The 26,613-nt window shown below is 39.7% G+C and overlaps 1 protein-coding gene across 28 annotated transcripts in view; it reads right to left on the minus strand.

Annotated features, from left to right (window-relative positions):
- The window catches only part of EPB41L2 (erythrocyte membrane protein band 4.1 like 2), a 253,487-nt gene that overhangs the window by 210,605 nt on the left and 16,269 nt on the right, over positions 1-26,613 (minus strand). For 14 of the 28 annotated variants that reach the window (XM_043510960.1, XM_043510967.1, XM_043510965.1 and 11 more), the window contains exon 2: positions 15,798-15,857. The exons of 10 other annotated variants lie outside the window; for them this stretch is intronic. The gene's annotated coding sequence lies outside the window, so the exon portion shown is untranslated. Of the gene's footprint in view, positions 1-15,797; positions 15,858-17,023; positions 17,201-26,613 lie in introns of those variants that run through there. 4 more of the 28 variants (XM_043510969.1, XM_043510957.1, XM_043510962.1 and 1 more) reach the window with 1 other exon arrangement.

A 26,613-nucleotide genomic window follows, 5' to 3' on the forward strand; every position in this document is an offset into this window, starting at 1 on the left:
AGTCTTTGGAATTTGATAGCCTTAAACAGACCAGAACCCGAGTATAGTACCTTTCAGGGTACAATGCACTTGTGTTCTTGTTTTGCATTTTCTCTAATTAAAGCTATAGCATCTAGGTGCTATCTGCACTAGAAATTAGTAAACAACTTTTAAATACCATTAAACCTGTTCTCTAGAAGTACTGCATACAGAGTCACCTGCCACAATATTGAAATCCAGTTTATTTCTAACTTTTCTGGAATCTTGTTCCAATTCATTGGAAAACTCCTGCAATCAGGTCATCAGGGAGCCTGGCAGAGAACAATGCACCAAGGTTATTCCTAGCTTTTTGACCAGAAATTGAAAAATTTCTTTTTACAGTGGGATTGGTTCCTTAATCTTTTGGATCATTGAAGAAATTTGTCTAAGGAAAAGAAGAACTCCACAGTTCCCAGAATGCTACTTTGTACCACAGAAACCTGTATGACCACGAAGCCTTTTGAAGAAAGCGAGTGTTTTGCCTTCAGTAGCTATCTGGGCTTTCTTTATCACTTCTTCTAACTTGGGTTGAAAGAGAAGACTACCACCTTCTTGATATCTTTGAGCTTTTAATCAGTTATTTCTCCCCTTGCCTTCATTTAGAAGTGTCAAAAGCCCCAATCAAGGCATTCACTTTATCCATGTTGAAGGGCTTGTGGGATTTAGGACTTTCCAAGCAGAAGGAAGATTTCCATTAAGCTCTATGCAGATTTGCCCTTTTGCCTTTTTCTCTGCTCATTCTGCCCGCATTACCTTTAAAATCCTCCGAGGCAGAAAATGGGGAATTCACCATCAGCATCTTGTGTCTTAACAGGATGTACTCTTTAAATCTGTTTCAGTCCAAGTAGATAAAGGATCTCCAGTACTTTTCAGAATATACTTCCCAAGAATAGGCCCATTCAGAGGACCCTCTCTCTGGTGGGAGAGAAGTTATTTTCTTGATCCATAGATAACGCTTGTAGTTATTACAATAAGCCAATTGCTATAGGCCAATGATAGAGACACTGACAGGAGCAGCAAGTTGTGTTTCTTTTCCATGTCATGCTGTACTCCATTTGATCTACCAGAGATGCAGAAGACTAGAATGTTTCTAGTATAAAGATTACAAGGTCTCCACTAAGTGGGAGAAGTTTTACATTAACTGGCCCATCTTCCTGTCCTCAGCTGACAGAATGGATTGAATCTGGATTAATGAATTTCTGCTAATCAGTTCTACCACTATTCTATATGAATCACTTAAATCTGCAGATGACCCATCATCAAGAAATCTTTAGGGAGGTTCTTTTTGTGTTGCAAAAGCAGCTATTTAAAAAGGAAGGCAGAAGTCCAGACATGGAGGCCTGGATGCACAAAGCAACTTAGGCATCACAACACTTAACTTTGGGGGGGGGGGGGTTTGGCACCTCAGGAAATCACTGGAACAACAACAGGATCCAAAAAGTCTGAGTTAGGCAGCTACACTCTCTACACAATGAATAGGGAGACAGGCAACTCTGAGTGTGATTCACAAAAGCCAGCCTGCTAAGCTGTGAGCTACCCAAAGTAGTCAAAAAGAGGTGTACGTCCTAAACCATGCTATTCCGAGTTTGGAACCTAATCCTGGGAGGCTGCAAGGAGGCACCCATAGCTGCTAACAATCCACAGCCTGGAATTCCCCTCCTGAAGTAAGGCAGCTTATCAGTCTACAAAACATCTCCCTTATAAATCTTTAATTCAGTGGTAAGTGTACTCAACAGGGAGGTAGGTGACTCCAGTTCAATTCCCCCTCTGCCTCATGTAAAGGGATTTGAACAAGGACCTCATCTCTCATGTGAATACCCTAGCCAATGGGCTAGGGAGTGTTTATCACTCTCTGCCCCAATTAATATTATTTAGTTGAAGTAGAACAGCTCCAACAAGAAACAGAGACCCCCACTCCAATCAGAATATCCCATAGTCCAGTGGTTATGGCACTCAGCTGAGAGATGGGAAACACCTATGCAAATCACTTGTCAGAGTGGGGAATGCAAAACACAAGAGAACTCTTCTTTGTGATGGCAGATGTTAAGCCTGAAGCTTCTGCTAGTGAGGGTTGCCTGTATGTAGTTTGCAGCCTATGCTTCAAGGACCAGGACATGTGTACATTTTGTAAATATGAAAAAAAAAAAAAAAATACACGACTGCTTCACCAATTTCTATTCCAAAACAGGAAACATACCTGCAAGGCCCCTGCTTGACAGAGGGGCAACAGTAATTTACAACATATATCCACTTATACAACTCATGTCAGACCACAGGGTTACAAAACCCAGGATGCCAGTGAGGTACATCAGTATATATTAAAGCCATTTTCTCTAAGATTTTGCAATACCCTTCAAATGTATAAAAATGCAAGCACTAGTAAACATGTAGATCTTATGGTTCTGAATGGAACACTTCAAACACCATTCATTGTTAGCATGCCATGAGAATTCCCTCACATATTTAGAGACTGCCATATGTCAATTAACTGGTTAGCCTACTGTACAGATGGGCTCTTTAATAAATAATAGTAACTTGTGGCAATTAAGCAAGCTAATTCAAAGCATTTTGGAATCTTTACAATACCATACTCTTCATCTTACTACGTGGTGTTATTTAAGCTTTTATTATTATTATTATTATTATTATTATTATTAAACATTTTAAAAACAAAAAAGCAGTTTCTCTCAAACTGTCACCACCAGGGATATTTGGGAACCCTTCCTGAACGTGCTTAGAAAAAAGTAAAACTTTTTTGTATCTAATGCATTTTACCTAATGCCAGGTTGTAGAGGCTCCAATGACGACATTTTTAATAAAGCTGAAAGACAACTGAAAAATAACTATCAACGTACACCAATGAGAGAAAGTTTAGGCTACCATTGGAATATAGCAAATAGATTCACAACTGACTGTTGGCTAGGACGTAAACACCTCCTGCCTGTTCTCCACCCATTATCTCAAGGTCACAGAGACAAAAAACTTCTGGCAAATAAAGAAGCTCCAACAATGAATGCAGCAATTTAGTAGTGATTAACAGTGCCTGAATCTGCCAAGTGTCAGGGCCAAAGGGCTGGCACAGTGCTGAATGTGGAATTACATCAGCAGCAAAGGAAGTGTCAGATATTAATTGCCAAAAAATTAAACTAAAGTCTTGCTAAAGGAACAAGCATTATAAATCTTATTGAAAAGATTAGGCAGTAAATGTCAGACTACTTTATTTTCACTCTGCCATCAAGCTGATTAAACCTGCCTTCAACTACTACAGCAACATGTTTTTACATATTACATGCACAATTTTCATTCAAACTCATTTGCAAGGATATAGTGGTCTGTCAACTTTTCAGTGCAATGCACTAAATATGCACTTCACTGCATTTTTAAAATTAAACAAGAAATGGTTGAATGGCAAAGAAATAACTTGAACACTTTTTTGTTGTTGCTATTAACAGAAATCTAATACAAGTGATTATGTTACTACTTAGGCCATCCAGATTACAACAACTAATTTTATAAGAGTCATCCATGACTACAAAAACAGACTGGACAGTCCCTAGTGAAATTACACCAGATTTTAGGAATAAAACCCAGAACCTTTGCTTCCAACAGATCTACAATTTGGAGGTAAAGGAGAATCTCTATGAGCTACTGTATTGTGGCTTACCTTTCCAAGCCAGCCCCTAGAGGGTTGTTGCATATAGATAGATATTGACAGATCCAATATTCTGCCCAGAATATACACAGAAAAATATATCACTAGTTAGTATTTTACAACTGAGTGCCTCTTCTTTAAAAAAAAAGAGTGCATTACAACAGCACCTGCCCCATCAAAAACCAACACACTTATTATTCATGACTTGTTGCTAGGAAGTCTGAGATTTTAAACTTATAGTCGAGATACAGAACTGTGAGGGAATAACTATTCTAAACTCAACAGAAAAATCCCTTTATCGTCAAACCTAAGAGATACAAAATATTTTCATTCTTTCAAGACACGAAATACCTTACACATCTGTTAAATGCTATAGTTTTGGGACTCTTTAGGACTCCCTCTCTTCAGGCTGCTTGAACAACTGAATTCTTTTCTGTTAGCACAACTTCATTTCTATTCTGCAGTGTAACAACGATTTGTCCTGTTAGTCCACTTTTTTGGAAGACAAAAAGTAATTTTTATACACACAATCAAGGCCATTCCTCTTTCCTTGCCGCAAACTGAAAGACCCACATTTGAGACCAGATTCCAGACACCATATTCCAGATTAATGGAGATCTGATTACTTTTTCCTGAGGAAAAAGAGCCAACAATTCATTATCAGCAGGCCCTCTAGCCAATTAACTAAAACTGAAGTTGGTGACATTAGCTTGAAAAGCTAGAAAATGATACCAGGCTGCAAGGCTAATAGGAGAAAGGAGAAGACTGAAAGTAGTACACAGAATGTCCCGCTTCATTTCAGGTAGAATCTTCAATTCCTTTAGCATTGTAGTAACAAAAACCTGGATTTCAGGAGTGGAATAAAAGGGGGAAGACAACAAGACCCATCTTCAGACAAACTGACTGGTTTCATTAAAGAACATTTTAAGGATTGCCACATACCAGCATACTAAATTAAAAAAAAAAAAAAAAAAAAAAAAAAAAAAACCATCCAGTACCTCCTCCAAAACAGTCAGAAGATGCTGTTCAACATCCCAGAGTCTACATAATTGTTTAATGTTTGAAATCAGCAGATATGCTTTCTCAAAGTCTGCATCACAAAACAAAAGAAGACATATTTAAATTGTTCCATCAAGAATAATCCGACAGTTAAAACCAAACCAACTATATGTAATGTTCATATTCCAGTTCTACATTGTTCATCACCCTCAAAAAGGTCAAAGTATCTTTTAATATGAAATCTAGACATTTTAGAGTATACTTTCCATACACTAAATCGCTGGAAGTAGTAGGATTTTGAAAGAAGCATTTTAGACAAGTCCATTATCTAGTTCTCCCCTGTATGCACCACAGAGTCTCACTGGAAGACTATATCTTGTACACAGATATAAACTTCAAGTGTTTATCAGAACTACTTAAGCTTTGCCTTAAATTATAAACACAAAAGAGTTTGTTTTAATCTAAACTTTCTCATTTACAGCATTCTGAGTGTCAAAGCCTTACTTTAGTCTAGTATAAAGAAAAGAAGTACTTATGGCACCTTAGAGACTAAAATTTATTTGAGCATAAGCTTTCGTGAGCTACAGCTCACTTCCTCGAATGCATACAGTGTAAAATACAGTCTAGTATGAGTCACTAGTGTGAAGGTAATGATTTAAAGGAAGATTTTCAAAGGCACACAGAAGTGTTAGGGTTTGTCTACACTAGCACTTTACAACGCTGCAACTTGAGAAATGGTCTGGAACTGTATGGCATAACAATCCTAAATGATCTGAACAATCCATTGGTCTCTAGTTAGTTATTCCAAACCAAGTCTCTATAAAAAAAAAAAAAAAAAAAAAAAAGAAAGGCAGGGTGGGGGGGGCAGAAGGAGAGGAGGTGTAATGGATAAATTTGAGGAGTTCCTCCTCTGGAATCTTGGTCTCTGCCTACTCTGTTCAAAAGAAGGATCTCTGATGGGAGAAGTAGCCAGAAGTGTAAGACTGACACGTCTATTTAGTGAAAGTTTGGTGTCTACATCACTTCCTCTTAAAGCTGAAGCTTAGAGGCCCAAGATTCTTAAAGATAGGTAGCTCATGAGTCCTTTTAAAGAATGTAAAGTGTCATCTGTTTTGGAGCTAAACAGATCCTGACTTACAAAAGGGTAAGTCCTGTACCAGACTCTGAACCTATTTAGGTAGGCCTGATGTGGACAGCCAAGAATCTCTCCTTATGACAATACCTGTTTGCCCTTCATTCCCATACATGTTCCTGCATCTGCTGCACCAAATGCTGCTTGTAATGAGGCTTTAGCAATTAACAAGTCCTCAGAAAATAGGTAAGTAAAACTCTCCTCTGAATTGAGAAGAGAGTTATCTTGAAAACTTGTTACTCTGTCCCACTAAATGTAACTATATTCAGCCAACATTGCTTGATAGTTGTAAATTCTAACCTGAAGAGAGGCAGGAGTAGTGTTTTAAAAAAACAAAAACAAAAAACCCCACAACAAACCACAACCCCCCCCACACACCCTAAGTTAGGGGTCCCCCTCTTTTTTTGTTTTTCCTCTTTTAGTGCAGATCTCCAAGCCTTTTAGTAATTACTATTGGATTTTTTCATTCACAATGATGGATTCAGGGTAGTATAAAATACTTGAACCCTTTAGGAGGAACTTTATATTTCTGATCTGCTTATTTGAAAGTCACCAGCATAGAAGATAGTATCACCCGCAATTCCTTTGCCAGTTTAAGGATAGCCTCATTAATGGGTATTTATTCTGGGTAGAAAGTTGTAAGATATCAGAGAGAGCGAGAGCACGCGCGCACCTGTCTTTTCTTACACAAATTCTAAAGGAATTTGTAATGTCTCTGCTCTCTTGTTTGACAGCTCTTGAAAAGCATACGGTCATGGACACAGAAGAAGCCACAGCCATAACAGGAGAAGGAGATACCAGCTGCCCTTCTGGGGAACGATCATTCTGAATCTCCTTTTTGTAGCCCTCGGGAAGAGGCTGTTTTGTTTCCAAGTTTGGGGATTTCTGAGGAGACTATAGTCTGTGGGCATCTGCATCCTTAGAGGAAGGAGGGAACTGTTGATTCAGATTGTGCTAAAGTATCCAAGTATGGTCAGGACTGATATTCATACAGATAGGATATAGCATGTTAAGGTACTACCATCTACAGACGTATCAGAGAATCATAGGGTCAATTCTCAGCCTGAGTAGCTTGAAGATGAATTTTTATGAATCTTGAATTTATTAGGTACTGAAGGCGGCTCCCTCCTAGACTTAGCTGAAGAGGAAAGAAAAATTCTGACAGTTGGACTACTTCAGGAGGTGCAATAACTTTCTTAGGAATGGATAGGACCAGTCTTGGAAGCAGGAAGTCACATAGTAATTTTCATTATAGGTATTTTATCATCTTGTTGTACCAGAGATTTTGGTGAGAAAGAAGCAGGAGATGTCTGCAGAATACGGATTTGAGCTCTGGAGTAGCCCTGATCTCCTGAGAGGATACAAATGCATCTCCAGATAACCATACCAAGGAAGAAGCCAAGTTCTTCTGAGTTGAGATCTTTGGTACTGAATCCCCTGATACTGAGCAATTAGTTGAAATATGTTCTCACTGTTCAGCTACCACAGTCGAGGGCATTGTTCGTGAGGCACTTGAGGCTGTGAGCACTAGTACCAATGAATCACTGAGTTTCCCTAATGCTGCAGCAGCCCGCAGCAATGAAATTGACAAGGATGCTAGATGACAGTGTTGCAGTTAAATTTACAAGGGTTCCCAGTGAGAGGCATGCTTTGGTGTTAATAACCACTTATCTGACCTCTTCTGAGTAGGTACCAATGATATTGAACAGTGGTGGGCTGAATGGCCCGAGCATTGTTTTTCTTCCCACAGGTAACAAGGGTCTCTGACTACTCTATCGGGATTCTAGTCTGTTGTGATTTATGAGGTCTCTTAATATAATCTCCTTCATTTCTGAAGCACTGGAGGAATGACTGGAACAGGAGGGGACAGAAATCTCCTGTTCCCGCAAAGCTGTGTCTGAAGTTGCTTGAGGTCTTTTCCATGAGAAACAGTTTGTCTTGATTCTCTAGCCTTCTGTGTGTGTTTTTTAAAAGCTTTGCAAATCACACACTTCACTGTGAAATGACTCTTCCCGAGGCAGTATAAACAGTTATGTCTGTCTTCTAGAGGGATCACTCTTCCACAACAGACATGATCCAAAGCTGGGGACTGAGGCTGAGGCATATCACAGACAGCCCAGTGAGTTATTGACTACTTACAATTAACCTACTCTGTCTTTTTTCTTTTTTGTGCCAACAGGCCAAAAGAAACAAAGGCAAAACAAAAACTATAATTAGTTTTAGATTAGGATAGGTTGATCTAAACAAATTAAAAGTGAAGGAGGGACATTGAAAAGTTCCAACTCTCTCACAGGACAGTCAGAAAGAACTGGTTGGCAGTCAGGGGTCACTTCACCCCTTATGGTCTTAGTAGGGGGAGCACAAGAGCCTGAGGGATACAGGTGCAAACTATCAGACGCTCCAAGAGGGGGGTGGGGGAAGTGTGATCTTTAAGGACTAGGATTCACATGCACCTGAACTCAAAGAACCTGTAGTTTCTCTCTACCCTTCAGCAACCCTTGCCTGCTTTAACATAAATTTACTCTCAGTCTTGAGCTAAGAGCTGCTTGTCTGCCTTTGGAGAGTTAAGATTGTGCTACTAAGGAAAAGGGTGATGTCCTTTTGCAGAGCAACTGCAGAAGGAAAGCTAAAAGGAACTCTTCATACAGAAACTGATGCTTCCCCACTTAACCCACCCACAGCTCTCAACAAGCTCCCAGACAGCTCTACACATTAAAAACCTATGTTGTTCCCAGATGTTGAATCTTCTGTTTTGGTGTGTTCCAATTTATACCCACAGACAAAGAATTCCAGGGAAACTGCAAATATGGCATCTCAGTCACTTTTTGCACTACTGTAACATATACTAAAGTAGGCTCCAAATTGCACAACATTAGGGCAAAGTACAAGAAACCAGAAATGATGATAGGCGGTTAACTCCTGGATTCCCAAGTCTAGGCAAGTGTTACTTGACTTAAAATGTGCAGGAAATTCTTTTTACAATGTACGTGCTTACCCATAGACAAGGCAGTCATTTCTAAACTGAACTGCTTGACAACACCGGGCATGCATCAAAATAAGCAGCATGTTCTTGATATTTTAGCAATAGTTGCTGTGGATGTTTGGGGGAGGGGGGAGAGGAAGAGGAGAGAACTAGCCATAGCTTTACAATAAAATCTGGAGTGATGTGGACATACCAAGCCATGAGAAATTCTGCTTCTGCCTTACCAGATTACTATAGATGTTTAGACCTCTATAGTGTTTTTTATTTTTAAAAAGTAGTAAGTTTCTAGACCTCAGAGCAGCAGAGGCAACCCTCCAAAAAGTAACGAATGCAGTGACATCTGCCAGAACGTGCAAACAGTCTGAAACAAGAGGGCAAACACCACTATCATCTATTAATCTGACTGGAGCATCAACTCTGAAGATATCACTGGAATTTAATGTCAATATTATTTAATTAGATATGTTAGTGGATGAATCAGGGTAGGTGGTTAGAGTGAAGCATATTAGGTTGGCAGTTACTCTAGGTTATGAAATGCAAAGAAAAAAACCCAGCAGACTCACAAAAACAGGGAACACAGAAAAACAAAGAAAAGGAGTACTTGTGGCACCTTAGAGACTAACAAATTTATTAGAGCATAAGCTTTCGTGAGCTACAGCTCACTTCATTGGAGCTGTAGCTCACGAAAGCTTATGCTCTAATAAATTTGTTAGTCTCTAAGGTGCCACAAGTACTCCTTTTCTTTTTGCGAATACAGACTAACACGGCTGCTACTCTGAAACCTGTGATTATGCAAGAAAAACAAAGGAGGACGGAAAAAAAATAAAGAGGAAAAAAGAGGGCAGAGATTGTGGTGACAAAGAGGAGCAGATTCTCATTGATTAATCCTGAATATGACAAGTCAACAAATAACTAAGTTACCACTGTGTAGGAACGAAGCATATTCTCATCTTGATTTCTGTGCAAGCCTCCAGATATCAGAGGGCATTCCACTGTGCATTTTGGGGTGAATACCGTTCTGAATTTACAACCCAAATCATGGACCATACTTACACATTAAATTCAGTCCTCTCCTGTGGAGGAGTTTCACATGTCTGAAGAACAGAACCAAAACCCACAGCATTTTTAGTTTTGTACATGAATTATTATGTCCTTCATTCTAGGTACTTGTTATAATTGCATTCCACATCTGGGCCCTAGCAGGTTGAGAAGTATGCCTGCTGCCATATCTCACAATGCTAAATATTGATTCATCTGCACACAAGCAGCTTTACAGAACGGCCCAGAACGGCCAGATATCTTCTGTGTAAAGCTATCCACTGAAGTCAGAGCGAAGATCTTCCCCTGTAAATTTAGGCTAGAACTTTTCAAATGCGCATTCCCCAGGACTCCCTGGAGAGCATCTCTCAGCTATAACAGTGGTTGTGGCAAGTTCAGGCTACTGAGGAACTTGGGATATACCTCAAAGCAATTCTGAAAACAGACTACAGATGCCAACCACAAAACCCAGAACACTTGCTAGCATCAGTTCTTCACTAATCACAGATTAACTCAGACCCAGTCACCTTCTTTGAAAATTCCATGCTGATTTAACTTGCTTCATAGCAGAATCCTAATATGGATACTTTTTACAAATTCAGCCCCAAATTAGGACAGTTTAATTTCTGTAGTCCAGAGTCATGCCTTACCCACAAGACAGAAGTATTACAAGTTTTGAATATTAAGAAAGCTGAAAATAAAATAGAACAACCTACTAGGCTAACTTTTCAAAAATAGAGAAAGTTGATGGACACTATTATTTCTGAAAAAAATCCACGCCAACACTAGAGTTTCAACAAAGGTTAGGGTTTGGGAAGATTTAAAAAAAAAAAAAAAAAAAAGCGCAGCGCAAAGCAGCTTCACAGACATGAGATGAGTGACCCAAGAATACCACCAAATTTCAACAGCCAACTGATTTTCTTGCCTAATACGCTAGGAGAAAGAAAATGGAAACTTAAGTGTTATGAATAGGTGTCAAGCAACAGAAACTGTCTCCCTACATAAAGACACTGAATCAGAAAAGTCAAGACAATTTTCAGCCAAATGCCACGCTTTCTAATTTTAAAAGGCTTAGAAGAAAAAGATAACTCATTTGGCAACTAGTCTACATAGCAGCAGAGAAGTCATTGGTCATTTTTTGTTACTAGAGTATAGAACTTGCTGACATATTGAACTCAGAACGCCAAACAACTTTTTCTGAAATGGAATCCATATTGAATTGTAACTATCGAACTGTCATTGCTATATTCCTCACTGCCAAAACCATTCTGTAACTTGGAGGGAAAAAAATAAATAGTACTTTGATCTGCAACAAAACATGAGGAAGTAAGACTTTTGAGTCATCTAGTAAGTTTCAGAGTAGCAGTCGTGTTAGTCTGTATTCGCAAAAAGAAAAGGAGTACTTGTGGCACCTTAGAGACTAACAAATTTATTTGAGCATAAGCTTTCGTGAGCTACAGCTCACTTCATAGAAAGCTTATGCTCAAATAAATTTGTTAGTCTCTAAGGTGCCACAAGTACTCCTTTTGTTTTTTGCAAATACAGACTAACACGGCTGCTACTCTGAAACTGTAAGGAGAGCAATCAGGCAAGGTGAGCTATTACCAGCAGGAGAGGGGAAAAAAAAAAAAAAAACAACAACACCTTTTGTAGTGATAATCAAGGTGGGCCATTTCCAGCAGTTGACATCATGGGGGGGGGGGGAGAAGAGAAGAGGAGAGAGAGAACAAACATGGGGAATAGTTTTACTTTGTGTAATGACACATCCACATAAATTTTGACACAGATTTTAGTTGCTGAATGAAACGCACTCAGCAAAGTGAACTTAAGACCCCACAAAGGATAAAGCAAAACTAACATGCTTTTGGAATTAGAGGGACTCAGATAGTAAATGTATGCAATGACTGAATTTGCATAATAACCGATGACACTGCAGAATCTCAAAAGATACCCAATTTTGGGAAGACACTGATCAGTCTTTTCTTCCCCCTCCCCATCTCTTGTGGTTCACTCTTGGTAGGACAAATTGATTTAGGAATCAGTTAAGAACCCATGTCTCTTCTCCCAACAATTCACTTTCTAAAGTTTCCAGAAGCGCACCAATGCTGCCTCACAGTCACATAGTTTACTTAAGGAGTATCCTCTTGATACAAGCCTGGCAGTCAGAAGAACCTCCAACAAAGGGTTCTTAAATACTTATCATTCAACAAGTGGGTTTAGAAGTGGGATCCTAGACAAGCTTTAAAATGAAAATACTATAGCTACCTGTACAAGGTTATGACCAAAGTGAAGGTGAAGATAAAGAAATCTGTTCCCTTCCATTTAGGCTATGTCTACACTGGCAATTGAACGACAAAACTTATGTCTTTCAGAGGCGTTTACCCAGCCCCCATGAAAGAAAAAAGTTTTGCCGCAACAAGTGCGGGTACGAACAGCGCTTTGTTGGCAGAAGCACTCTCCTGCTGACAATGCAAATGCCACTCGTTGGGAGTGGAAATTTAACAGTGGCTACACTGCATGACTTTTAGGTGGCACAGCTGTAGCAACACAGCCACGTCCCTAAAAGCTGCATAGTGTAGACTAGCCTTAGAAACTCATCTATACAACAGCTCTTACTTTTAACCCTTGAAATCTATAAATAATATTTGTTGTTGAACTGAACACGTGTCATAAGGATCCCTATAAGTTTCATCTGTCAGCAAATAAATAGTGTTGCTTTCTACACTTATCTTCAGTTTTAAAAATCAGCAACTAAGTTGTAATTAATTCTGAAATGACCCTCCATCTCTTATTACTACCATATGAAACACTTTACATGAGACTGACAGCTGGACCTTAGAACCAAATATAAACACTATATTTTTGTAAGGAATCACAGAATAATACATACATACAGTGCATATATGACAGAGCCATGGGAAGGAAAGGAGGGAACCACTAAAACACTCCTGCACAGATGTTAGATGTACACAGACCTTCTGTTCCCCAGTTTTTGGCATTATGTTTTCTTGCCAGCCACTATGACATGGGTACATTAGTGACAATTAAGCTGAAGAACCACATACCCTCAGAGGAGCACAAAGAGAAAATAAAAAAGGGGAGGAAGCAGAGTCTCTGCCCCAAACAGCATACAGACTAAGTTGAGATAAGAACAGGAATAGTTATGGAGCAAAAGGATGAGGATAAAGACTATATAACCATGTAGTCCTTCAGCAATGTGTATGTTTTGAGGGTTACAGTTTGGCTTCCCCCCTCTTCCCCCAATTTTGTAGGACTGAAGATCAGACATCAACTTGAAATGTGTTTGATTGCGATTAGAAGAAAAATGATATAGTACCACTCAGTCAATGATAGCCAAAGAAACTGGGAAATCTAGTCAATATAAAAAACTGACTACATACCAAGCTTGTGACTTTAGCAAGCATGTGAATTTGGGTCTCCAGAGGTGAAAGGCTAGAGCAACTACACACACTGCCATTTGGCACTCATTACTGCATGTTTAACAGTCTCATACCAACATCATGCTTTTGTGCTACTGAATATTTCAGTGGAATAGAAGGGAAAAGGGGGGAGATAATGTAGGGAGAGCAGCATTTCAAATATTTCTAATACATTAAAAAAAACTCTGGGGAATCATTATCCCAGTACCATTCTGTTGGCAGCACCAATTACCACAGATACCACATTACAAAGCTCTGAGGTGACTCAGAAATTTTCCAGCATAAATCAAAACTGGTTACCAAACAAGATTTTTCATTCGGAGATTCCTTCAGACCTTTGTGGTAAGCCCTGCCTTCTCACCAGCACTACCTCCCTGATTTCTCTCCAGCAGCAATTCCTCACAATAAGGAGAGGGGGAAAGCAGAGCTGGAATTAATTTGTTGGTAGTGCCCTTGCACCATCACACATGCAGATCATGTGTTATAGATAACTATCTGAAGTGTGGTGAAAATCTGAAGGATTAAAGACAGAGGTCAGTCTCCCATGCATGCTCAAAAAAAAGTCCTACTCAGATTTCCTTTGCTAACCCTTGAGCCAAAAATTCTCTTCCTCCATAGTTGTGTAAAATGTTTAGCACAGTTGTCCAGTTGGCTGTAATCTGAGCAACACTAGAGATGATTTCCAGTGCATGATACTTTGCATGAACATGAACACAATATATAGAGCACTGTGGGCTCCCACAGGCTGAAAACGCAGAACTCATGCATGCAGCATTCTGAAACTTCTCAAACAAATTTCCAACAAAAATTTCAATGTATTTCAATTTTTGTTGAAGAGTTTCTGCTACACATCTGCTCATAGAATTTCCTTACATTTCCAACTCAAATACGATTTAGGTTGCTTTAATTCATAGTTGCTTCATTTACAGGATGAGAAAAGGAAAATGAAGTACAAATCAAATTTCCCTTTTTCTTCAAATTGTCTGAGGAAGAAAAACAGCTTATTATAGTAAATTAGCTATATCTACTATCGAAAACTCTTGTAATGCCATTCTCATTTTTGAAATTAATAAAAATTACATGGTCTTTGGGTCAGAAGTAAATCACCGCACTAATGTATTCACAATTCAAAAACTGATATAGAATTTGTAAAAAAAAAATAATAATAAAAAATAATAATAATAATAATAATGTTTATCATATTTTGAAACCTAGCTACATAAACATTTCAGCATTCAGTCTTTATATTCTGGAATAAGATAGAACATTGTACTTTATGGTAGATTAAAGGCTATTACAATTAAAGAAGTATTTTTCTTATTTTTGCCTACCATTTGATATGTGCCCAAGCTATTTATTTTTAATAACTAACTGCAAGCAATTCTGGCAAATTAAAAAAAGCCTGATGTCACTGGGAATGAGTGCAGTCAGGCACAAATATGAAGAAAGGGCAGATTTATACATGCAAGTTAATACTAAACTTTTATAATGCATTTGTGTAAAATATTTAAGTCAACAGTTACTGCACCTGGAGCAACCTTGTAAAGGGTATTCTATCATTTCTTTACTGCGCTTTATAAACAGAGTTAAAAATGTTTAAAATGACTTACACAAATAAGAGGATACAATACTATCTACAGGAAACAAAACAGCAGTTTATTGATCATACATTGCTAGGTTGACTCAAATGTCTGGTGCATCACTTTGCCACAATACTGTAGAGTATGGAGCCAAAGGTTAGAATGCAAGCTCCCTTTGTTTCCTGCAATGATGCATTTTTATGCTTCATAAACGTTATTCAGAAAGTATCTGCTTGCCAGCCTTGAAGTTTTCCTTAAACATCTCGCATCTAAACATGAAACTAGAATAGCACCAAAAACTATCAGCTGTGAATAGAAACAGGGAAGCAACATATTTGCATTTACAACATACATATATACACACAAAATTTTGCCACACCCGAATATTTTCATTTTTGCCCTCATTTGCTAAGTAAATTTGAACACAAGATGTTTATCGTCCTCTGATAGCATAGTATAGAATTAGATACAAGAATAACCACTTGAAGAAAAAAAAATACTGTGGTTGTAAGGTATTTCTAATGGTTAATATACAGGCAGTGAGATGGAAGCTAGATAAATCAAGAGACATGTCCAAAAAAATCCAGAATTTAATACATTTTATAGCTTCTTTTGAGGACTATCTAGGAAATTAGGCTTTTTCCCCAGTTATACTGTACTAGTCCAGATTCAGGGATGTGCTTTTCCCTGCCCGACAGGGGAAAAAACAAACAAACAAAAGCAAAAGTTGCTGTGAGATTATTCCCTATTATACAGGGTATTCCAGCTCTCATTCCTCCTTCTAAGGAGCTTGCTGCCTCCTCACAAGTTGAATTCCTATAATACTAAATATCAGCGTTGTCTAGGAAGTCTTTTACATAGTATTCTCCTTCCACTACAAACAAAGCAAAACCAAAACACACAGTTCAGATGTCTAGGCTTGTACAACAGAACTTGAGGAAAGGTATTTTCTTACCTGATTGGTTCCTCAAACAAACCGTCTTCGATACCCGTATAGGCAAATGGACTTCAGTAACTATACCAAAAAGGAAAGCAGATAGACAACTACTTAGAAGCAGTTGAACACATAATTCAAACAAGAAGCTACATCCAAGTAACTAACTAGAAATCCAGGTAGAAAATACCAATGTTATCTCAATTGAAAAGGAAGAAAGCCTTTCAATTAAAAAAGCACTAATTGCTAAGAACGCTAGCAGAGTTTTTGCATAGCAACCAATTCTTTAGGGCTGTCAGCACCAAAGATAATTTTATCATGTGAATCAACCACATCCTGCTGAGAAATAAATGCTTGCCTATGGAATTGCTTTTTCCCAGCACCAGAAACTGAGGTCAGTAGAAATAGCTTCTCATTTAGAGGAAAGAGTGAGCTTTAGAGAGAAACACAAACCATATTCCTTTTTTGACTACTGAGTAAAAGGAACAAGAAATATTTCAAAAAAGAAGTTTTAAGACGTTAAGATAAAGGAAACAGAAAGATACATGCTTACATGCTAGAGATTTCCCAAAAAAGTTACTCCCAAATAGCCGAGCCTCAAAGAGCATCTTATACCCTCTGGGATTTTACTCTTCTTCAACCCAGACCAAAACAAAACTGAAAAAAAAATCACTCTAGCGTGAACCTTTTTCCATTAGTACCATATGATCTGAACAACAAGAGGGGGAAAAACAAAAAACAAACAAACAAACCACACCACATATCTCCAGGCCCCTAAGCTCCAATGCAGTTCAAAGGAAAGAGGACTGAAACTGAAAGAGGACATATAATAGCTTTGGCTACTAGATTATAAAATATTTGCAACCACCGAAAATACTAGAACAATATTTATAACGTTCTTTGTTGTGTCAACCATAAGGGGTAGCCATCGAAAGAACATGAACTAACCTAGAGTCCCACAGTTTTACCAGGTCTTCCAATTCCCAAAGTGGCAGTACCTAGAATTGATGGATCCATCCCATATCCTAAATTATTGTAGCAAAGGGACAGCTACAAATATAAAAATCTTCAGACAGTACAGATATTACATTTTTCAGCTGAAAGGATATAGTCCCAATCCTCCTGCTGTTTGGCTGAAAATTCCAGAAATGAGATCTCTATGGGCTTGTCTACACCACCACGTGGGGTTGATCTAAGATACGCAACTTCAGCTACATTAGCAGCTTAGCTGAACTCGACATACTTACCTCTACTTACTGCGGGGTCTTCACTGAGGTAAGTCAACAGCTGACGCTCTGCCGTCGATTCCGTGAGAAGTTCTGGTGGAGTACTGGAGTAGACAGGAGAGTGCTCAGCAGTCAATTTATAAAAGTCAACCCCCGCTGGATCAATCGCTGCCCACTGATCCAGTGGGCAGTGTAGACAAGCCCTATGTCAAACAGAGATATACATGGCAACCGCTTTTTCCAGTAAGATACTGGGCCATTGAAGAAAAACTCTGTTTGCCAGCCTCCGAAAGACCAAGCCACTCTTCATTCTTTGATAAAATAACTGATTTTTAAGAGAAATGCAGTAGATCTAATATAGTTGGACTTGGATAAAACATTTGACACAGTACCACATGGGAAACTATTTGTTAAATTAGAGAAGATGAGGATTAGTACACGAATTGGAAGGTGGATAAGAAACTGCTTAAAAGAGCAAAGCGAGTGGGTTGTGCTAAAAGATGAACTATTGGACTGCAGGGAGTTTACTAGCCGAGTTCCTCAAGGACCTGTCTTAGAACCAGTCTTATTCCATATTTCTATTAATGACCTTGGCACAAGAAGGAGTGTACTAAAGAAACTGACTGATGATACAAAGTTGGGAGGCATTATCAATACAGAAGAGGACTGGATTATTATACAAGAAGATCTGGATGACCTTGAAGATTGGAATAACAGAAATGGGATGAAATTCAATACTACAAAATGCAAGGTCATGCATTTAGGGTCTAATTATCTAAATTTCTGCTACAAGCTGGGGGCTCATCAGTTGGAAGTGACAGAGGAAAGAAACCTGGGTGTGTTAGTCAATCATAGTATGACCATGAGCCACACCAACATGATTCAGTGGTAAAAGACACAAATAGGCTACTTGGCTGTATCAGGAAAGGCATTTCCAACAGAGAAAGAATCATCATCATTGTACAATGCATTGGAAGAGCTCAGCTCATTTAATTTCACAAAAAGAAGGGTAAGAGCAGTGAAGCTGAAACAGTTTTTATAGTGTGGGGGGGGTGGATTGCTGAAAGCTATTGAACTGTAAAATCTGTATATGACAGAAACCACTTTAAGCCAAGGGGTGCTGCCGTACCCGTACGCCCAGCACCCCCGAGTAAGATGGGATATGATTGTTCTCTATAATACTTCAGGGGATAAACACCAGAGAGGGTGAAGAGCTATTTCAGTTAAAGGACAATACTGGCACAAGAACAAATGTGTATAAACTGGCTCTGGAGACACTCAGACTGGAAATTAAAAGGAGGTTTCTCACCATCAGAGGAGAAACTGGGAGGCTATTCCAGAACCTAAGAATTGTTTCAGAGTAGCAGCCGTGTTAGTCTGTATCCGCAAAAAGAAAAGGAGTATTTGTGGCACCTTAGAGAATAACACATTTATTTGAGCATAAGCTTTCATGAGCTACAGCTTACTTCATCGGATGCAACTCACGAAAGCTTATGCTCAAATAAATGTGGCACCTTAGAGGCAAACACAAGTACTCCTTTTCCTTTTCCAGTAAGAATTGTGAGGCAAACAACTTAGTTTTATGAGAGAACTGGACAAATTTATGATTGCAATTTTATGACAGGGTTGATTGTGATGGGAGAGAGCAGCCCTAGGGCTCACTTCCTGGTTATGCCTTATGTTCCTAAAACATTTTTCGTTTTTCAAGTCTTCAGCCAACCATTGGCAGGGGACAGGAAGGGATTCCCCCTCCATTTCTGCCTGAAACACAAGAGGGGCGGTGGCCTTCTTCTGAAATATCAGAGATGCCAAGACTGGAGAAAGGACACTATTCAGGATGGGCAAGTGCTCCGAGGTGGCACCAAGCACGCTCTCCCCCTCAGGTGCTGGGCTAGCTGGTTCTTGCTCACATGCTCAGGGTCTAATCGATTGCCATATGTGGGGTAGGGAAGGAATTTTCCCACAAGTCAGCCTAGCAGCGACATTGGAGGTTTTTCACTTTCGTCTGCAGCATCTGGCTAAACCTCAGTTAAACATTTCCCTGTCATTGCAGGGGGTCTCAGACATTCATGCATCTTGGTACCCCCTATTCTACACAGGCAGAGTTTAGTCTTCTCTGGGCTGCAATATTTTGGTCTATCTTCAGTTGTTGGATACAGCGTGCAGGTGCTGTGTTGTGTTGGTGGCCTGTGATAAACAGGATCATCTAGTAGAACTGATGATCCATTGGTCCCTTCTGGCTTTAAAAACTGACTATTGAACTAGAGGACAGGCATAAACCCTGACATCATTGTACCACAATGTGCACAGAATCCATATACATCTGTTTTTCAGGCAGCCCATAAAAGGACAGCTATTAGAAGTCCCTGAATGAAAAGCATACCCTTCAAATGTGCCTTTGGAGCAGAGACCCTATCTTTTAGATTGTGTCCTATGCATCACCGGTATTACCATAATGCCTAGAAACATTAGTCATGGAGCAGGACCCCACTTTGCTAGGTGCTGCATATACATTGAACACTATGGTAGTAGGTGTTTCACATAACACATACATCAGCTACTTCTTACCCCAACATGCATGGGATGCCTCTAAAAAGGATTAGCATGGCAGTGAGCAAGACATGAGAAACAGTCTAGCTCCTACTCGACTCAGTATCACTGCTGAACCGTAGACTCAAGGCAAAGGCCAAAGGAGAAAAACAAAAGGAGAATCACAGAAGGAAAGCAATAAGGGAAGACTGATGCACAAGGGGAAAGAGAGAAGAATAAATCATAGACTATTAGGGTTGGAAGAGAACTCAGGAGGTCATCTAGTTCAATCCCCTGCTGAAAGCAGGACCAAAACCAACTAAATCATCCCAGCCAAGGCTTTGTCAATCCGGGCCTTAAAAACCCCTAAGGATGGAGATTCCACCACCTCCCTAGGTAACCCATTGCAGTGCTTCACCACCCTCCTAGTGAAACAGTGTTTCCTAATATCGAACCTAGACCTCCCCAACTGCAACTTGAGGCCATTGCTTCTTGTTCTGTCATCTGCCACCACAGAGAACAGCTGAAGTCCATCCTCTTTGGAACCCACCCTCAGGTAATTGAAGGCTCATATCAAATCCCCCCCCCCACTCTTCTCTTCTGCAGACTAAATAAGCCCAGTTCCCTCAGCCTCTCCTCGTAAGTCATGCGCCCCAGCCCCTAATCATTTTCATTGCCCTCCACTGGACTCTCTCCAATTTGTTCACATCCCTTCTGTAGTGGGGGGGGATCAAAACTAGACGCAATACTCCAGGTGTGGCCTCACCAGTGCCGAATACAGGGGAATAATCACTTCCCGCGATCTGCTGGCAATGCTCCTACCAATACAGCCCAATATGCCATTGGTCTTCTTGGCAACAAGGGTACACTTCTTGACTCATATCCAGCTTCTTGTCCACTCTAATCCCAAGGTCCTTTTCTGCAGAACTGCTGCTTAGACAGTCGGTCCCCAGCCTGTAGCAGTGCATGGGATTCTTCCTTCCTAAGTGCAGAACTCTGCACTTGTCCTTGTTGAACCTCATCAGATTTCTTTTGGCCCAATCCTCTAATTTGTCTAGGTCACTCTGGGCCCTATCCCTACCCTCCAGTGTATCTACCTCCCCAGTTTTAGTGTCATCTGAAAATTTGCTGAGGTGCAATTAATCCCATCATCCCGATTAATAAAGATGTAGAACAAAACTGGTTCCTGGACTGACCCCTGGGACACTCCGTTTGATCCCAGCTGCCAACTAGACATCGAGCTGTTGATCACTACCCGTTGAGCCCAACAATCTAGCCAGCTTTCTATCCACCTTATAGTCCATTCATCCAATCCATACTTTTTTTAACTTGCTGGCAAGAATACTGTGGGAGACCGTATCAAAAGCTTTGCTAACGTCAAGATATATCACATTCACCGCTTTCCCCTTATCCACAGAGTCAGTTCTCTCATCATAGAAGGGAATCAGGTTGGTCAGGCATGACTTGCCCTTGGGGAATCCATGTTGACTGTTCCTGATCACCTCCCTCTCCTCCAAGTGCTTCAAAATGGATTCCTTGAGGACCTGCTCCATGATTTTGCCAGGGACTGAAGTGAGGCTGACCGATCTGTAGTTCCCCAGGTTCTCTCCCCCCCCGCCTTTAAAAATATGGGCACTATATTTGCCTTTTTCCAGTCATCCTGGACCTCCCCTGATCGCCAAGAATTTTCAAAGATAATGACCAATGGCTCTACAATCACATCAGCCAACTCCCTTAGCAACCTTGGATGCATTAGATCTGGACCCATGGACTTGTTCATGTCCAGCTTTTCTAAATAGTCCTTAACCTGTTCTTTCACCACCAGGCCTGCTTACCTACTCCCCACGCTGTGTTGCCCAGTGCAGCAGTCCTTCTGTGAAGACTGAGACACCCAAAAAAAAAAAAAAAAAAAAAAAAACCACGCATCAAGTACTTCAGCTTTTTCCACATCTGTCACTATGCTGCCTCCCCCATTCAGTAAGGGTCCCACACTTTCCATGACCAGCTTCTTGTTGCTAACGTACCTGTAGAAACCCTTCTTACCATTCACATCCCTTACTAGCTGCAACTCCAGTTGTGCCTTGGCCTTCCTGATTACAGCCCTGCATGCTCTAGCCATATTTTTATACTCCTCCCTAGTCATCTGTCCAAATTTCCACTTCTTGTAAGCTTCCTTTTTTAGTTTAAGCTCACCAAAATTTCACAGTTCACCAAGCCGGTCGCCTGCCATATTTGCTATTCTTTCTGCACTTCGGGATGGTTTGGGAAGGGACCTCGTGAGGTCAACCAGTTCAGTCCCCCGCACTCATGGCAGGAGTGGAGTATTATCTAGATCATCCCAGACAAGTGATGGTCTAAACTGCTCTTAAAAATCTCCAGTGATGGAAAGTCCACAACCCTCCCTGGGCTATTTATTCTAGTGCTTAACTACCCTGACAGGAAATTTTTCCTAATGTCCAACCCAAACCACGCTAGCTACAATTTAAGCCTATTGCTTCTTGTCCTAGCCTCAGAGGTTAAGGAGAACATATTTTTCTCCCTCCTCCTTATAAGAGCCTTTTAATGTCCCCCCTCAGTCTTCTCTTCTCCAGACTAAACAAACCCCATTTTATCATCAATCTTCCCTCATAGGTCATGTTTTCTAGACCTTTAATCATTTTTGTTGCTCTTCTCTGGATTTTCTCCAATTTGTCCACATCTTTCCTGAAATGTGGTACCCAGAACCGGATACAATACTCCAGTTGAGGCCTAATCAGAGCGGAGTAGAGCAGAAGAATTATTTCTCGTGTCACGCTTACAACACTCCTGCTAATGCATCCTAGAATGATGTTTGCTTTTTCTGCAACAGTGTTACACTGTTGACTCATTTAGCTTGTGATCCATTATGCTTCAGACCCTATGACCTTCAGACCCTTTCTGCAGTACTCCTTCCTAGGCAGTCATTTCCCATTTTGTATGTGTGCAAATGATTGTTCCTTCTCAAGTGAAGTACTTTGCATTTGTCCTTATTGAATTTTATCCTATTTACTTCAGACCATTTCTCCAGTTTGTCCAGATCATTTTGAATTGTAATCCTATCCACTAAAGCACATGCAACCCCTCCCATCTTGGTATCATTCACAAACTTAAGCATAAGCTCTCTATTATTATCTAAATCACTATAAAATAAAGGGAAACGAGTCCTCTGAGGAAAGACCAGGGGAAAAAAATACATTAAGTTTAAAAGACACACACACACCCACCCACCCAGGAACCCAGAATAGTAAACATAAATAGAAGAAGTAGGTGTGGGAAAAATACCAGCAGTGTGTCCTGATGATTCTAGTTTGGATACATGATCATGACAGCTATACTAATTTAACTTGTTCTTTCTCTCCTGCTTCATCAGCATGGGGGAGGGGAGAAATGAGCAAGTGGCAATTAGCCTGGATAAAGTTAAGTAGATAATTTGTAAGAGATCAAAGTCTAATTCTTAGCCTCAAATTCCAGACAAAATAAATCTAAAAAAATTCTACACATACTGCAACTTGTCTAAGGTGGACTTTAGATCACATTGCTATTGCGTAGGCAATCTACAGCAGGACCCACACAAACTGGACTTTTGAGCCTCAAAGGACTCAACTTAAAGCGAGCCCCCTACTGAGTCTGTTTTTTCAGCTCCGATTCGAAACATTCTCCTGTTAACCATTAGTTCCGCGACCGGGACCTTTAAACATGAAATGCTGAAGTTAACTGTCTCCATGGCTAAAAATACTACCCATAACTTAAAACTGACTCATCATCATGGTTTCAGAGTAGCAGCCGTGTTAGTCTGTATTCGCAAAAAGAAAAGGAGTACTTGGGGCACCTTAGAGACTAACATTTATTAGAGCATAAGCTTTCGTGAGCTACAGCTCACTTCATCGGATGCATTTGGTGGAAAAAACTCATCACTGCAGACTTATTCCCACTTCCAAACCTAGCTTTTTATCAAAATCCAGGTTCTCAAATTCGCTGTTCAAAATGTCTAATTTGCAACATAAATAAGGTTAGACCTAGGAATTGAATGCATTACCTTACCCTTCACTCCTGGACTCTACCAGACTAAAAGCAATGGACCATTATTGTTATTTATACAGAGCCATACTTATGAAATGTACCACAAGGATCCATAGCTGCAATCCCCTATCATGTGGTAGCATATTTTGCTACACCAACTGCCCAGCCCAATTGACTAGTAGTTAGTGGCTTGCTTTCCAAAAATACTACATAAAAGAGTCTTGCCTCAGAGGTTTTGGGCAGCAATTTTAAAAAAATGAGAGTAGTACATTATGACTTTAGTGCTAGAAAATTTGAAGTGATGTGGCATAGTACAGTTTTCCCCCCTTTTCTAAAAAAAAAAAAAAAAAAAAAAAAAAAAAAGATCAAGTGTAATAACTCAACTGATGTGAATATTTGGGAAATGCATATTATGGGATTTTCCATTACAGTAGCATTTACTATTTTACTAAGAACATTTTGTTACCCAGTTCCAACAAATATTATTATTTAAAAATATGACACAGACAACAACATTATTGTATTATGTTCATGCTCTTTCCAGGAAAATAAAAAAGTGAATATGAATTGCACAGCTACCTGTAACTTTGCTTATCTTTGTACATATACCAGACTGACATTGTTCTGCCTTGCAGAAAAATGAGTCAGCTTAGTTCAACATCCTGGGCAAGGAACTTGAGCAAACGAGTTCAATATACTTATTAAAATACCAATTACATTCTAAACAAGCTATGACAGAGTAATAGTGTAATGGAATCCATTAGGGCAAAAAATAAAATAAAATAGAATTGTTCAAAGTCAAGCATTCTCTGCATTTATACTTGAAAAATATGGAACAACATAATGATGTATTATACACTGGTAAAGGATAATTAGTATGAAACTTTTTTGCATCTCTTTTCCATGGTATTGCATTTGGGAGTTCTCTGTATCATAGTTGTATAATCCACATTCAAGAATTTGTGCACAATCCTACATCAGTCCTGCTCTACCTTACATTCCCACTCCTACGTGCACATGTCAAGCATTAGTCGGGGAGGGAGTGACTGAATCAAACACAAAAAAGCACATTCAGAAAGGTGGAGTCTGGTGTCAACTAAACAGAAGATAGAGGAGCAGCTTCAGATAGAGCAACTGAAAAAATTAATACACAAAAAAAATTTTGTTTTCCAAATAAATGGAAAAAGGATTCTCTGCCTACCTTTAGGAGGGGTAAGTAGAAAGTATGGAAGAGTAATGGGGAAGACAGACAGGACTGATTTTTTCAAGCTACAGAAATCTAGGCAGTGGAAGAGTGAACCTTGAAGAAGAGTTTAGAAGGTGTTAGCCAACATGTTCTAAAACTCTAGTGTAGACAAGGCAGTGTATATTCTTAACACGTGCTAGCTGATCCCATTGAAGCCTATTATCTTCCTAGATTTCAACAGGACTACCTTATTACACGTTAAAGTACAGCTTACCTTGTCTTGACTATAGTTTTAGAAGGTATTAGATTGAACTAACAAAATCCAACACCACATGTTTAAATCCTAATTTAAAAGAGCTTTGAGTCCTCTTTCTTTACAATAAATTATTTTGGCCCTCCATAGGTGCAACCAGGTTGTCTAAGCAGCATCTCCTTGTGGCTCCAAAACTCCCCTGCTGGAGATCCCTGCCAGTCAGGTGTCCCCAACCCCTCACAGATCCAGTGCCATGGAGTCCAAAACAAAAAGGAAAAACAAACTAAAAATTAGGATCATCCAAGGATGTGTCAGCAGGACCCACACTTCTGCTCCAGGTTTTTGTCCCTCCTTGTCCAGCTTCCTGGGTCTAGCTGTACCATCCACCAAATGGCTCATCCAGGTAGCAAGCTCCCTTAGCCTCTTGCCTGGGACCAGGCTTCCCTTGTTGTGGAAATAGCAGAATTTTGCTCTCCTTTCTGGTCAGCCCTCAACCGGGCTAGGTCTCCTCCTTTTAACTCCCTTCCCCATGTCTGATATTGGCTGCACATATAGCGGGTAGGGTCATCTAGGTCCAAAGGCTCTCCTAAAGCCTCTCCTTGCCAGTGAGGAGTCTATCTGCCCAATTAATGGCCTCATGCCAGTATAGGACTTATCTGACCCATCACAATAGTATACAGATAAAACTTGTTTTGTAGAAAGCCTGTCTCTTAAACTGAAAGTGGTTTCTGGAAAACAGCCTCAGATTCAAGAGTTTCCAGGAACGAGCAGCAAATAAACCACCTGGAATATGATCTTAAAGAAACAAAGGACACTGCAAAGAAAACTTTAAACAAGGGATTTTACAAAAAAAAAAAAAATACTCTTTGCCAGAAAGAAAATTAGAAGTAACTGGAGGGGTGGGGGAGAGTCAATCAGGGTTTGAAGTGTCCATACTCTTGCAAATCTGGATATTAATGCCTGGACTCCCAATACTGGAAATCAAGTTATCCCATATAGAAAAGGAAACAAAATAATAATGCTTCTTACTTATACATCAGTAAGTTTTAGGCTCCCTACATGTAGAAACAAGTATATAGAATAAAGGCAGCACTATTATTTTGTCTGTCTAATGACAGAGAAAAGGAGCAAATCCTAAAAGCAGATTCAGCCATCAGGGCACCTACCTACCAAGAACATAAGATTTCTTTTCGGTGGCTTTAGCTCTATCAGAGGCAGATCAAAAGAAGGTTATACATTTTAAATGATCTGATTAAGAGGCAGAAGCGGGGGCATGACCTTCTCATGCCCAGCCAAATTCTGGATTATTTATGAAAAACCCCTATAGTTTCTAGATCTTTGTAGGCAGGGTTTAAAAGCCAAACGGCCAAGCTCTTTGAGTTCTCTGAAGAGGATGACAGCTTAAAAAAAAAAAATTTAAGAGTCACCTATTAAGAGACATTCTTACTCACATTAAATCTTAATCCACTTGTTTGCCCAGTCCACACCCTGTAGTGAACTATGGATGGACCTGAGGTATTCTATATTAAAATGCCTTCTTTCAGAATTGTTTTAGCTCCATTAGAATGGCAGTACACACAGTAAGAAAAGGAGTACTTGTGGCAC

The sequence above is a fragment of the Dermochelys coriacea genome, chromosome 3, assembly GCF_009764565.3.
Source record: "Dermochelys coriacea isolate rDerCor1 chromosome 3, rDerCor1.pri.v4, whole genome shotgun sequence".
NCBI lineage: Eukaryota > Metazoa > Chordata > Testudines > Dermochelyidae > Dermochelys > Dermochelys coriacea.